The sequence below is a fragment of the Sturnus vulgaris genome, unplaced genomic scaffold, assembly GCF_052056855.1.
Source record: "Sturnus vulgaris isolate bStuVul1 unplaced genomic scaffold, bStuVul1.hap1 Scaffold_719, whole genome shotgun sequence".
In the NCBI taxonomy this organism is placed as follows: Eukaryota; Metazoa; Chordata; class Aves; order Passeriformes; family Sturnidae; genus Sturnus; species Sturnus vulgaris.
Window position 1 is genome coordinate 49,199 of NW_028276649.1, and position 14,804 is coordinate 64,002.

The 14,804-nt window shown below is 47.7% G+C and overlaps 2 long non-coding RNA genes across 2 annotated transcripts; one reads left to right on the top strand and one right to left on the bottom strand.

Moving 5' to 3' along the window:
- The first annotated feature begins 5,901 nt into the window (after nt 1-5,901).
- Nucleotides 5,902-9,004, top strand: LOC148217524 (uncharacterized). Its single transcript, XR_015801026.1, has 3 exons — nt 5,902-6,356; nt 7,019-7,117; nt 8,668-9,004. It is a non-coding gene; the product is annotated as an uncharacterized LOC148217524 (long non-coding RNA).
- LOC148217525 (uncharacterized) lies at nt 7,460-10,130 on the bottom strand. The gene is made up of 3 exons (XR_015801027.1): nt 9,551-10,130; nt 8,757-8,924; nt 7,460-8,430 (listed from the first exon to the last, which is right to left on the bottom strand). It is a non-coding gene; the product is annotated as an uncharacterized LOC148217525 (long non-coding RNA).
- Between the last annotated feature and the right edge of the window lie 4,674 nt (nt 10,131-14,804).

Sequence of the window (14,804 nt, forward strand, 5' to 3'; positions counted from 1 at the left end):
AGGTTTGGGAGGCAAAGGCGAGTTAGGCAGGGCTGCAGGGCTGGGGCTTGGCTGTTTCCATACTGCTCAGGGCAGCAAAGGGTAGCTGGCTCACTGGGCCTTGGATCTAGAACTCTTTCTGGAACAAGGTGGAGAGCTGAGGTTCATGCAAGGAAGGGGCCAGGAATTCTTTGTCTGACTGGAAAATGCCAGAGGGGCAGTGTGTGACTCGGATAGGATGATATGTTCGTCTGGCGAGAGTCACAAAAGAATATTTTGGTTTACTGATAACTAGGCAGCTCAGAAGTTACTACTTGACTTAGTTGCTGCTCCCATCTGTTGCACACATAAACAGAGCAAAGCAGACGAATTCTCTCGGAGCCTGAGGTCTTTGACTGGCCCTCCAAAAATGCTGCCCGCTAAAAAACAGACGTGGGGGAGGAAAGTTGTCAGATACAATAGAGCAAGAAAAGGACACGGGCTTCAAAGTGCCCTCCAGCAGACCACGGAAGTGACCTGTCTGGAAGTGAAACCAGCAGTCTGCTTCCCCAGCCTCCTGGAAGCCTCTAACAGCTACACAGGCAGTGAGGGGAGAGAACAATTCAACCTAAAAATAATTTTCAGTAGCGTTCTGCACTGCTGTTAAAAATACTGCAACCAGGGAATGTGGTGTGGTGATAACTATTAGGCCTGTAAGTCTGGTAACTGGGGCTTTTAGCTCAAACATCTCGGTATGGCTACTTTGAGCCTTGTAAAAGCTGCGTTAAGTCCAATTTCTTGGGTAGTTCTACTAGCTCTAGCCTTGCTTTTCATCCCCTCAGTAACAAAGCAACTCCCTCTCGAGAATGTTATTTACTTTCCATATTATGTGCCTACCGATTTCTGGAATTGCAAATGTCTTTGGATACATGCGTAAATTTAAGTTTCAAGAAAGCTGTCAAGCTAAAACAAAGGCTTGCCATAATGCAGAAGAAAATGTTTTATGGAAGAACTGAGAGGTCCCTAGCTGGGCATAGAATTTGCTATACTAAGGTGTGTTCCAAACGGATCTGCCATCTAAACAAGCAGAAAAATAGTTGGAATGTAGTGAGTTCAATTTAACTATTGCTAGAAATAGGAATTATTAGCAGAGCTTGGAGCATGATATCACTAGCAGCAGTAAGACGCTTTTAGCTTGCTTCTCATAAATTACTTGTAAAAAGCATTTGTACCTAGTGTGTAGCAATTAATATTTCCCCATTTTCTTCCCCCCCGCCCCCCAGTCTCAGGTACTCCTTTTATTTTACCCTTTTCTGTCTTGTAACATCACCTTCCTTTATTTTATTCTATCTTCTGTTCTCAGAACATCGCAGCATCCTCTGTCAATGTGAAAGCATTTGTTCATCCTGTCTTGGAATGGCTGTCAATGTTGCCCTCTTCTGGATCACTTTTTTTTTTTTTTTTTTTTTTTTTTTAAACAATATGTTGCTAAATGTCAGGAAAATTAATCCACAAACACCAGCGGTTTATGTCCAAAAAGGAAACGGAGGAGTCCTTTTTGCTTTATTCGAATAAAGGGAGAGGCCATGGGACATTCCCCTGGGATCTCTCAAATTTTTGGAGGACGCAGCCTCCTTTTTATCCTATTTTCCCGGCCGCATTTCCCTCTCTCTTTTCCCATTGGCTGAGGTACTTGAGAGGCACAGACTTCCCGGAACGCCTGATACCTGAAATTCCCCTCTAATGTATAACCCTCCCTTTTAATTTTTAATTCTTATAGAATTCATAGTTTCCCCCCGTTGCTTCTTTCATCTTTCGATATCCAATTTCATTTATCAGCAGCCCTGCAGTTTGTTTGTAAAGGCAAATATCTCTTTCCATTCATCAATCAGTGGAATCCATCCCATTGTTTCTTTTATCTCTCAGTGCTAGCCTTATCTACAGGCTGATCCACAGCTCATTTGTAAAGACAAATTCAACATTCCTCTCAGCTAATAAATGAGAAGTTAGCTGAAAAAAGTAAAAACTGGATTTTTTTTCCGGTGTGTGTCGGACAATACAGTGGAGAGAATTTGCGGGAGGATGATCGAGGATATCCTATTATAATATCGTTCTCGGACATTTTACTATTTTAGATCATCAGTTGTATTCTGAAAGAAATCTATTTTAATGATATGTGTACGTTTGCACGAAGTTATAGTTAAATATAGCTTGCGGCTGGGCTCTTTAATGAATAGGGGTATTTTTGGTTTTAATTCAATATTTTATGCTTGTGGTGTGTAGTGTGCTGATTTATTTTTTAATGTTATTTACTACGTGCGCTTTTGTTTTTGAGTGAAGGTAACTTTCTGGATGGCTTTGTATTTGAGGCAGAATGAATTGAAGTAGGTTTTTAAAACTGATTTTTCATATGTACGATGGGGAGTTTAGTAGGGGCAGCTCTGATGGTGGGGGCTTGGTTGTTAATTTTATCAGACGGCTTTTGTTAGATACAGCTTTTAATTCTGGGAAGTTTTGTTTTTCTAATGTCGTGCTTTGAAGGTGGTTTTCGAGGATGTATGGTATAGCTTTATTTTGTTTGTAGATGGTGTATGATAAGGGCTATGGTCTATTTATCTAATGCCATGTTTTTTCATTCAGGTGTTGATAAGGGAGTTCTTGAATGGCGTTTTGTGTTGTTTTTGTTTTTGGTGGGGCGTTGTTTTTAAAGGATACCTTGATAAGGTTTGCCGATGGCGTTCTAGCCTGTAGCATAAGGCATAGGGTAGTTTTTGAATTATTTTGTGGTGGTTTTGATTCTTGCCAGTATGTAGTGTTTGTTTGAGGTAATGCTGTGTAGCTAATTTCTGTTTTCTTATTAATATTAGAATTGGAGTGTTGTAGTATATGGGCTGTTATTATATCATAGGGGTTCTATTTATTTGGTTTGATTGTTTTCTAGTTATGGATAATTTTTCTCAAAAAAACATTTTCAGGATTTCAGGCGTGACACAAAAGAACACTCAGATTGCTGGAAGGGAAACGTGTGCCCAGATTGTCTCGAAGCAGTGCTGCTGTCGGTTCTCGTTCAGTTGTGTCTTCTGAAAATGAGACTGTTGTATTCATTGCGCTGTGCTAAACACTTGTCATTCTCCCAATGCCAGGAAACAGATGAAGCTTGAAGAAAGAGGAAGGAATTTGGAAGCGTACAAACAAGCTGAGAAGAGGTTCAGAGATCAGGGTGCTCACTGGCAGCAGGGGCTGGGGTTAGGGCTGAGCAGGAGCAAAGCCGGAGCACATCAACCTCACCTCGTGTTTTCTCGGGGGCTTTATGGCCCTGGCAAGAGAGAGATGTTCACTGATGAGTCCCAGGCCGAGCCGTGAGCACAGCATGTTGTGTTGGAGCTGGGGGTTTTTTTTGAGACGTTCAGCAGCCACACTCTCTAGTCAAGAGTCCTGAGGTTTGTTGCTGCTCCACTTTCATCCTCATATCCAGCTTCCAGCCCTTTTCTTCTCTCTGTCCAGTGTGTCTTTTGTGTTCCTTTCTTGTCCTGTGTGCTCCCCATCCCATTCCCGTTCCCTACGGAGGGGGAGGGTGTGGAGACTGGGGGCTCCGACGTGGTTTGGGGCACCCCAAGGTCCCTGGGAAAGGGAGCCGGGCTGCGCTGGAGGAGCAGGTGAGTCGGGCATGGGGGGGGGGGGGGGGGGGGTCATGCTGGGTGCCAGAACATTGACAGGGAGGGGTGGGTGTAGAATGCATGAAAAACAGAACCATAAAAAATAGCTAAATATAGTCTAAAAGGAATGTTTAAATGCTTTTTATTTGGGTAGAGGCACGGTTTTTATAGCTAATATAAAAATAAAATATAAAGAATAGAAATAGATTGGTATACATGTAAAATATAATGAAATCTAAGTAGCAAATATCTATGAAAAATCTAGTGTATAACAGAAATAATGCAAATATAAGAATATGTATAAATATAAAATAGAGCTATGAGAATGGTAATAAGAATGGGGTAAAACATCAGTGAGAAATGGAAAAAAACCACATGAAAAATGGTGGGAAAATCAGTGAGAAATGGAGAAAAATCAGTGAAAAACGGGGGGGGAATCTTTGAAAAACGGGGAAAAAAATCAGTGAGAAATGGGGGAAAAAAAATCCATGAAAAATGGGGGAATAAATCAGTGAGAAACGGGGAAAAGTGGGGGAAAAAATAATTGAGAAATGGGGAAAAAATCAGTGAGAAATGGGGGAAAAGTCGATGAAAAATGGGGGAATATTCAGTGAGAAATGGGGGGGGGGGGGGATCAGTGAGAAATGGGGAAAAAATCCATGGAAAACAGGGAAACAATCCATGGGCAATGGCGGGAACAGAGCGAGCTGTTGTCGCTCGTGCTGTGGTGGCCGATGCTGTGGGGAAAAAATAAGTGAAAAATGGGGGCAATAATCAGTGATAAATGGGGAGAAAATCAGTGATTAATGGGCGGAAAAATGCATGAAAAATGGAAGGAAAAATTCAGAGAGAAATGGGGGCAAATATCAGTGATAAATGGGGAAAAAAATCAGTGATTAATGGGGGGAAAAATGCATGGAAAATGGGGGGAAAATTCAGAGAGAAATGGGGGCAAAAATCAGTGAGCAATGGGGGGGAAAATCGGGAAATATCCATGGAAAAATGGGGGGAAAAAATCAGTGAGAAATGGGGGAAAAAATCAGTGAGAAATGGGGGAAACATCATGGTGAAATGGGGAAAAAAAATCTTTGATAAATTGGGGAAACAAATCATTGAGAAATGGGGGAAAAAAATCAGTGAGAAATGGGGAAAATATGGGAAAAAATCCACGAAAATTGCGGGAAAAAATGCATGAAAAATTGGGGAAAAATCAGTGAGAAATGGGGGAAAAAATCATTGAGAAATGGCGGGAAAAATCAGATCGGCGATCGATAGCTAATGCGTGCCTATGGATTAGATCAGCGATCGATTGATCGTGCCTGCCGATCGATTAGATCGGCGATCGATTGCTAATGCCTGCCGATCGATTAGATCGGCGATCGATTGATCGCGCCTGCCGATCGATTAGATCGGCGATCGATTGCTAATGCCTGCCGATCGATTAGATCGGCGATCGATTGATCGCGCCTGCCGATCGATTAGATCGGCGATCGATTGCTAATGCCTGCCGATCGATTAGATCGGCGATCGATTGATCGCGCCTGCCGATCGATTAGATCGGCGATCGATTGCTAATGCCTGCCGATCGATTAGATCGGCGATCGATTGATCGCGCCTGCCGATCGATTAGATCGGCGATCGATTGCTAATGCCTGCCGATCGATTAGATCGGCGATCGATTTCCAATGCCTGCCGATCGATTAGCTCGGCGATCGATTGATCGCGCCTGCCGATCGATTAGATCGGCGATCGATTGCTAATGCCTGCCGATCGATTGCTAATGCACACTATTTGCACACTCCTTGCACACCCTTTGCACTCATACAGAGGCAGGAGGTTTGTCAGTTCTGGTCGGGGTTTTTTGGGGCGTTCATTCAGGGGGATTTCCTCAAGGATTGGGACACTCCTTGATTCCATCCCTTGCCTGTCTCCCAAGCGCCACCCTGTGGGCAGAGCGCGGTACTGCGCGCCTGCCTCTCCCAAGATGGCGGCTCGGGTGTCGCTCCCCGACCTTCTAACTCTGGCTGCAAAAGGAGGGTGGCACAGCAAGGAGCCCGCTCGCTCTAGTGGGATGCCTGCGCACGACGCCGACACCGATCCCACGGGTGCGATTTTCGGCGGCGTTTCCAATCGTGCGGACATCTCCTTCAGCCCGCTTCGGCCCGGGGAAGAGGGGCGGGGCCGCCAGCGATGGTCCCGGCGCAGCCCGGGCAGGCTCGGGGCGGAGCCGGGGCTTGGCGAGGCGGGGCACGGAGGTCCCGGGGACGGGACCGGGCGGGGCCGGGGCGGTGCTTTAGGGGCGGTCCCCAGTGGTCCCGGGCGGCACCGGGGGCGGGGCCGGGTGATCCCGGAGCGGTACCGAGCTGTGTTGGGGACGGTGCTGCAGGGGCGGTGCCGGGCCCGCCTCAGGGTGATTGAATGCCCAGAAATCGCCTCCTCTGCCCCGTGCTCACACTGAGCTGCGGGCTGCAGCGTGCTGTCGGAGCTCCGCACACAGCACGGATTTGGGCTTCCCCTCCTCTCAAACCCTCTCCCCCTTCTTCCTCCTCCTCATCTTCCTCTTTGTCCTCTGTCACTGCTGAGGCTCTGGAAAGAACTGAAATTCTGCAGGGAGAGATGTCCTCTCGTGGCCCCAGGGACTGCCTCGGCACGGGCCACGAGCGCCTCCGGCCCCTGCCTTCTCCTGCTTGAAAAGATCACCTGGAGCCCGAGCTCGGGGGGGTGAAATCAGCTGAAATCCAGGTAACTCTGTCAAGTGCCCCCCAGGGACATCGGCGGGGCTGGGGGATGAGGGTTTGAAACAGCAAATTCTTTGGAATATACACCTGTCCCTGTGCCGATGCTGCTGAGCTTCCTGCCACAGTATATCCCCACTCCATGAGGCGCTGTGAGGTTATGGCAGTGGGAATTGAGCAGGGAATTCGGGGCTATGGGCATAATTCACGGGAGCTAGCAAAGCTGACAGCCAACCCCAAATCGGGGCACAGCACAGAGAACAATCTGTGTGCTGCCCTGTCAGCTCAAGCTCCTGGGCTGGGAAGTATTGGGAGTTAAATGTATGGAATTACACAAATCACAGCAACTGGCATCACCCAGAGGGACAATCCAAGGCCCAAACAATTCCTCCACAGTCCACTCTGGGAAAAACACCCTGTGCCTGCCAGGAGCTCTGACCCTGCTTTTCCTACCAGCTCCTGAGCAGTGTCAGGGCCACCACGACGCCTTTAAAATCCAGATAAACCCCAAATCCTACACAGTGAATAATCCAAAGAAAGTACTGAATTGTTGTCATTAAAAGCTCAAAACTCATTAAGAATTCTATGACAACAGTGTAATGGACTCCCAGGAACCTCATGAATGCTCTCGGTTTCATTTTTGTGTATTTTTACTCCCTCATTTGGCAGCTTGTAAAACTTATCCTGGAATTCAGAGGTCAAGCAGGATCGACTTTGGATTGACCTTCACCTCTGTTCCCACTTTGTGCAAACACAACTCGTGCCCAGGTGGGTGAACTCATCACCTCAGCTTTTCACTCCAGAGTATCCCCTCCTTATTTCCCTGTAGATGAACTCAGATCCACTCCTCACCTCCACTGGTCATCCAAGCGTCCATTCTGTTCCCCACAGGCCCTGGTGGCCCCAGGGAGCTCCCTTGGCCTTTCTCCTGCCCCTCTGCAGCCCGAGGTCGCTACACAAACAGTTCTTGTGTCCCCTCTAAATGACCCCGGGTTTTCTGCTCAATGAATGGCATGACCCGTGCCCACTGCTCATGATTCACCCAACCAAAATCAAGAGCAAATGTTGCTTGGGCTTTAAGAACTTGAAATAACTCTGAAGCAGAAGAAATCACCTTTTTCTTCTGGTTTTTATTTTTATTTTTTCATTTAAGATGCTGGACTTGCCTCTGTGGATGTGTGCTGAGCTCTCACTGCAGGGGACTGTCAGGCCTGAATGGCTGTGAGTTCGTGTTCTTCTCAGTAGGGAATCAGAAATTATTCTTAGACCATAGAATTGTTTTCTGAAACCTTTCCCCTTTCCTCTTTGTGCCTTTGAATTTTTCAGCTGTTCCCTGTTGTCACTTCCCCTGCCTGACTTCTGTGCAGCTCCTAGCTGGGAAAAACTGGGAAAACTTAGAGGGTACAGAGGTGGAATTTTTGGCTGGATTTTTCTAACATTTCTAATTTTGCTGAACTTATTTCCCCAGTGAGAAGAGCACGAACTCACAGCCATGCAGGCCTGACAGTCACTGCGGGAAATCTGACACAGTATTAATAAGTAACCTTTCCTGAGAGCAGTCACCACCCCCAGTCCTCCAGCCTTGTCAAATGTTTGCAATGAATGGACCCAAGTTCTAATCCTTAATCTAAATTTATGTCAGCTTTTGTTAGAAAGATACCGGACAGTAAATCATACAAGAGAATTTAAAAATTGCACAAAGAATAACAGGCCCAGACCAAACCCAACCACCCCCATCACCGCTCCACCCCAATTTTGGGAGAAACAGTGATACAGTTTATAAATACTCTCCTTCCACACTATTCAGTCCTTCACCGCACATCCCCAGAGAGGAGTCCCTCAGACCTTGCTCCCCTGAACACCAGGAGAGCTGGAGTTTCACCCAGATCCCACATTCCCATGGCAGTTAATCCCAGCAGGGAGGCAAAGAGGAACCCTGCATCCTCTGACATAGCCCACAGCACGGGCAGCACCAGGAGCCCTCCAGGCTCAGACCTCTGGTGCTGAAGCCTCTGGGCTTTGGCTGATCAAACACCACAGCTCTTGGCAAAGATGGCAGGAGAGTCGTGATTCTTCCTGTCCTGAAAGAGAGGAGGAAAAGAAAATTAAGTCGACTGCAGAAGGATTCCAGCTCTCAACTTCTGCTCTGATTCCTCACTCTGGGGTTTTATCCATGACAAGTGACACCAATTCAGAGTGCCCTTTTCCAGCATTTTTATTCCTAACTATTTCAGACATTAAAAGGATGCTCATTTCTCTTATTGTATTCTTTGCTTAATTTTATTAGCGGCATTTTCATCCCAGACCCCACTTGTCAGTTCTTCAATCCTTTAGCACTGGACTTGGCACAAAGGGATACCCGTGGTGCTGCATCACAAGAAATCCCAAAGAGAAACCCCTTCCAAACCTGACGGAGAAAGCTTTCAAGGCACTCCAGAACACAGACAGCTTTTCCTGCCTTGTCAGGCCACACCAATTCTGTCCCATCCACCTGAACTGTGCAGGTGAGGAAAAGGCTTTCCTTGCTCCTCGGGAATCACTGTCTGAGACCACAGATGTCCATCCTGGGCAGCACCTGGAAACAACGTGGGAAAGGCAAAATGAGAGTGTTTTCTATCAGAAAATTACTACTACTAATAAAAATAACAATCAGAACTTCTGGACAAATTTAGTAACATCACTTTGATATGAGAAATACAGGCCATGCCCATCCTTCTAGCCCAGGTGAAAACAGGAAGGAGAACTAGAGGAAAAGCAGAGTCCCTTATTTAATCTCTGGACACAAACGGAGGCCTTTTCCCTGTGAAACCAAACTCACCCTTCCAGGGTTCCTGAGATCAGCTACGAGGAGGCTTTTGGCACTCCAAGAGCAGCTGGGTCACAGCTGGATGCGGCTTGGGTCTGGGAGACACCGTGCTCCTTCTGGAATTATAGCACGCAAATGCCTGCTCCTGGCCCCAGGCCCGGAGATAAAATCTGTGGGGTTTTTCCCTGTGCAACATTGTTCACCCCTCCCAGGTTCCTGAGATCTGCACAGAGGAGGCTTTGGGCACCCCAAAGGCAGCCAGGGTTACAGGTGGGGGCAGCTTGGGGCTGGGAGAAATCCTCATCCATTTGGAATTTTATCAGGCAGAAACCTGGCTGGGTGCACAGGTCTCTGGACACGACCAGTGGCCCTTTCCCCTGTGAAACAAAACTCACCCTGCCAGGCTCCTGAGACCACTTAGGAGGAGGGGTTTGACTCTCCAAGAGCAGTCGCAACGAGAGATGCTCACACAGAAGGCCATGCAGAAGACGAAACGAGCGCACCCGCAGCCCCCCAAGGCGCGCCCCAACGCCCCAGACCCGGCACCGCCAGCTCGGGCAGTCCCATAAAGCATCCCCCGCCTCCGCAGCGGCGGGACAGGCGGGGCCCGGGGTCCCGAGGAAACCGAGCGTGCCCGGAGGCGCGGCAGGACGGCAGCGCAGCGCCGCCTGGCGGCGGAGCAGGAGAGCAGCGCCGGGCCCCATGGCAGTATCGGTACCCGTGCGCCCCCTGCTGTCCGCGGCGATGCAGCGCCCGATGCCGAGTTCCACGCCCGTGTCGCCGAGGGAGAGGGGCACCGCTGGCTGGGGCCTCCCCGCCGACACGGACAGAAGCCGAAGCAGAAGCCCCGGTGCCATTGGCGGCCCCTACCCAGCGGGCCGGGCTCCGCCGGGCCCGCGGCCCCGCGCGGTATCGGGTCGTCCCGCTCCCGTCTTCGTCGCACCCGGCCCTGCTCCTGGCATGAAGCGCGTCACCGCCCCGCGCCGTCCCGCCCCCCGCGCGTCATCGCGTGCGTTCGGCGGCCCGCCCCGGGGGCGGTGCCGGGGGCGCTACCCGGGGCGGTGCCGGGGCAGTGTCGGGGGCGGCACCGGGGGCGGTGCCGGGGCGGTGCCGGGGGCGTTCCCGGTCGCCGTGCCGGGGTAGCCCGGGGAGCGGTTCCGGGAGCGGTTCGGGGGGCGGTGCCGATTGCAGTCCCGGTCACTGTCCCCAGTCCCCGTCCCCAGTCCTGGTCCCGGTCCCAGTCCCCGGTTCCGGTCCCCGATCCTGGTCCCAGTCCCAGTTCCCCGTCCCGGAACCCGATCACGGTCCTGGTCCCAGTCCCCAATCCCGGTCCCGGTCCCTGTCTCCAGTCCCCGTCCCCGATCCCGGTTCCGGTCCCTGTCCCAGGTCCCCGTCCGCGATCCCGGTCCCTGTCCCATTTCCCCGTCCCGGTCCCCGATCCCAGTCCCGGTCCACGTCCCCGATCCCGATTTTTCCCCCCCTTTCACACTGATTTTTCCCCCGATTTATCAATGATTTTTTTCCCCATTTTTTCCCATTTCTCACTGATATTTTCCCCCATTTTTCAGGGATTTTTTTCCCCATTTCTCACTGATTTTTTTCCCCATTTTTCATGGATTTTTTCCAGATTTATCCCCATTTCCCACTGATTTTTCCCCATTTTTCATGGACTTTTCCCCCCCGTTTCTTACTTATGTTTTTCCCCGATTTCTCATTGATTCCCCCCCCCCATTTCGCACTGATTTTTTACCCATTTTTCCCCATTTCTCACTGATTTCTTTCGCCATTTTTCATGGAATTTCCCCACCCATTTCTAACGGATTTTTTCCCCACTTTTCCCCATTTCTCACTGATTTTTACCCCCATTCTTCAGGGATTTTTTTCCCCATTTCTCACTGATTTTTCCCCCCATTCTTCATGATTTACAGGATACTCTATCGTGAATGGAAAGCAATTAAAGGAAGGGGGGAGGTTACCAGCCACCTGGTCAGCTCAGACAGCAGAGCTGCACACGCTTGTGAGAGCCTGTGAATTATAGCAGGACAAGACATTAAATATATTTACTGATTCTAAATATGCATATGCGGTAATACATGCATTTGGAAAACTATGGGGGAAAAAAGAGGTTTATTAAGCTGCAGAAGAAAGAAGAAAAAAATTGGTTTACAAGGGATGGCAAGCAGTGGATACCAAAAGCTCTAGCCTTACAATTGTTAAAACAACTTCATTAAAGGAGTCGTTCTGTGCCTTCTTTGGGGTGAGGAAAAAAGGCTGAGGGGGGCTCCGACGTGGTTTGGGGCACCCCAAGGTCCCTGGGAGAGGGAGCCGGGCTGCGCTGGAGGAGCAGGTGAGTCGGGCATGGCGGGGGGTCATGGTGGGTGCCAGAACATTGAGAGGGAGGGGTGGGTGTAGAATGCATGAAAAACAGAACCTTAAAAAATAGCTAAATATAGTCTAAAAGGAATGTTTTATTGGCTTGTGTTTGGATAGAGGTAGGGTTTTTTAATAGATACTGTAAATAGAAAAGATAAAGAATAAAAATATAGAAGCAAATATAAGAAACCAATATATAAATATATTACATTACATTATATTATGTTATGAAAATAGAAATATATAAATATTCAGACTTTAAAAGGAATGTTTTATTGGTTTTTATTTGGTTAGAGGAGGGTTTTTTGAAAATAATATAGGCAAAAATATACAAATATGCAAAAATAGATACTGACATAAAATTATTATAACTATATATGCATATATATATGTAAGTATAAATCTATAGAAATAAATATAAATATAAAATACATGTATGTAGTATGTAATAGAAATAATTTATCGATTTTAATATGTTCTATTAAATAGTATGTTATAATAGAATGTAAATAGCATCTAGTATATTAATATACTAGTAAAAACTACATTAAATAGTATATAAATATAGAATACACAATATAGACATATAAATCTACAGATATAAATATGAAAACTAAATAGAAAAATATATTCAAATATAATTTAAAATAATCGAGTTTTTTGTTTCTATTTGGTTAGAGGCAGAGCTTTTAAAGAAATAATATTAAAAACTATGAACCTCCAAATATAGATGGATATAGATAAAATAGAAATAACATTAGTAATATAAATCTATGTATATAATGAATAATAAAATAATATTGTATATATGATAAATAGAATAGCAATTAAATTGAATATATGAAATATGTCTAGATTATGACTAGAAATTAAATATTAAAAAATAGATGATTTATATATATAAAAGGTTTTTTTTTTCATTTGGTCAGAGGCAGGGCATTTTTAGTTTGGGTCGGGGTTTTTTTGGGGCGTTCATTGAGAGGATTTTATGACGGGTGGGGACTCTGGTGCTTGGAACTCTCTCCCTTCTCTGTCTGTCCCTGACAGGGCGGCAGTGCCGGGCTGAGTTGGGCGGCAGTGCTGCCGCCGTGTGGACACAGGCGGGTACTGCACCGTGCCCCTCTCAGGATGGCGGAAGGGCCCGCGGGCCGGGACCCAGCCGTGCGGCAGCGCTCAAGATGGCGGCCTCTCTAGGACCCCGGCGGATAGGCGTTTACATAAAACGCCTGTCCGCGCTCGCCGGCGCCCTCACGCCCGCGGCACCGCGGACCGCGCGGCCGTTGTCGGCACGCTCTGACACGTCCGGGAAAATTGTCGGCGAGCGGATCGGCGTCGGCGATTTAATCAGGCATCTTATGCCTACACACCGGGGTCCTGATTTTTTCCCGCCCTTTCTGCCGCCATTTTTGGCAGGTCAGCCGGGGTGCCGCCCGAGGCGCCATTTTGAGAGTGCGGACACACTCAAGATGGCGGCCTCTCTAGGACCCCGGCGGATAGGCGTTTACATAAAACGCCTGTCCGCGCCCGCCGGCGCCCTCACGCCCGCGGCACCGAGGACCGCGCGGCCGTTGTCGGCACGCTCTGACACGTCCGGGAAAATTGTCGGCGAGCGGATCGGCGTCGGCGATGTAATCAGGCATCTTTTGCCTACACACCGGGGTCCTGATTTTTTCCCGCCCTTTCTGCCGCCATTTTTGGCAGGTCAGCCGGGGTGCCGCCCGAGCCGCCATTTTGAGAGTCCCGACACACTCAAGATGGCGGCCTCTCTAGGACCCCGGCGGATAGGCGTTTACATAAAACGCCTGTCCGCGCCCGCCGGCGCCCTCACGCCCGCGGCACCGCGGACCGCGCGGCCGTTGTCGGCACGCTCTGACACGTCCGGGAAAATTGTCGGCGAGCGGATCGGCGTCGGCGATGTAATCAGGCATCTTATGCCTACACACCGGGGTCCTGATTTTTTCCCGCCCTTTCTGCCGCCATTTTTGGCAGGTCAGGCGGGGTGCCGCCCGAGGCGCCATTTTGAGAGTCCCGACACGCTCAAGATGGCGGCCTCTCTAGGACCCCGGCGGATAGGCGTTTACATAAAACGCCTGCCCGCGTTCGCCGGCATAAAAATAAATATGCATAAATATAAACATAGACATAAACATGCACAAACGTTAACCTGCATAGATATAAACATAAACATAAACATAAACATAAACATAAACATAAACATAAACATAAACATAAACATAAACATAAACATAAACATAAACATAAACATGCAAAACAATAATAATAAATATAAATATAAATAGAAATAGAAATACAAACATTAATAAAATCAGTGAGAAAGGGGGTAAAATCAGTGAGAAATGGGGGGGAAAAACCATGAAAAATGATGGAAAAATCAGAGAGAAATGGGGGGAAAATCGGTGAGGAATGGGGAAAAAGATCAACGAAAAATTGGGAAAAATCAGTCAGAAGTGGGGGATAAAAATCAGTGAGAAATGGGGGGAAAAGTCGGTGAGAAATGGGGAAAAAATCAGTGATTAATGGGCGGGAAAATGCATGAAAAATGGGGGGAATAATTCAGAGAGAAATGGGGGCAAATATCAGTGAGAAATGGGGGGGGGGAAATCAGGAAATATCCATGAAAATTGGGGGAAACATCCATGAAAAATGGCGGAAAAAATCAATGAAAAATGGCGGAAAAAATCAGTGAGAAATGGGGAAAAATGGGGAAAAAGGAGTGATAAATGGGGGAAAAAATCAGTGAGAAATGGGGAAAAATGGGGAAAAAATCCACGAAAAATGGGTGGAAAAATCCATGAAAAATCAACGGAAAAATCAGTGAGAAATGGGGAAAACATCATGGTGAAATGGGGCAAAAATCAGAGAGAAATGGGGAAAAATCATTGAAAAATGGGGGATAAAAATCAGTGAGAAATGGGGGGAAAATGGGGAAAAACATCAGTGAGAAATGGGGAAAAGAATCTTTGATAAATTGGGGCAAAAATCATTGAGAAATGGGGAAAATAATCAGTGAGAAATGGGGAAAATTTGGGAAAAATCCAGGAAAATTGCGGGAAAAAATGCTTGAAAAATTGGGGGAAAAATCCGAGAGAAAATCCCCGGGAATCCCCGGGAAAAACCCCCCGGAATCCCCGAGAAAATCCCCCGGAATTCCCCGGGAAAATCCCCCCGGAATCCCCTGGAAAATCCCCCTGAATTCCCCGAGAAACTCATCCCGGAATCCCCGTGATAATCCGTCCGCTATCCCCGAGAAAATCC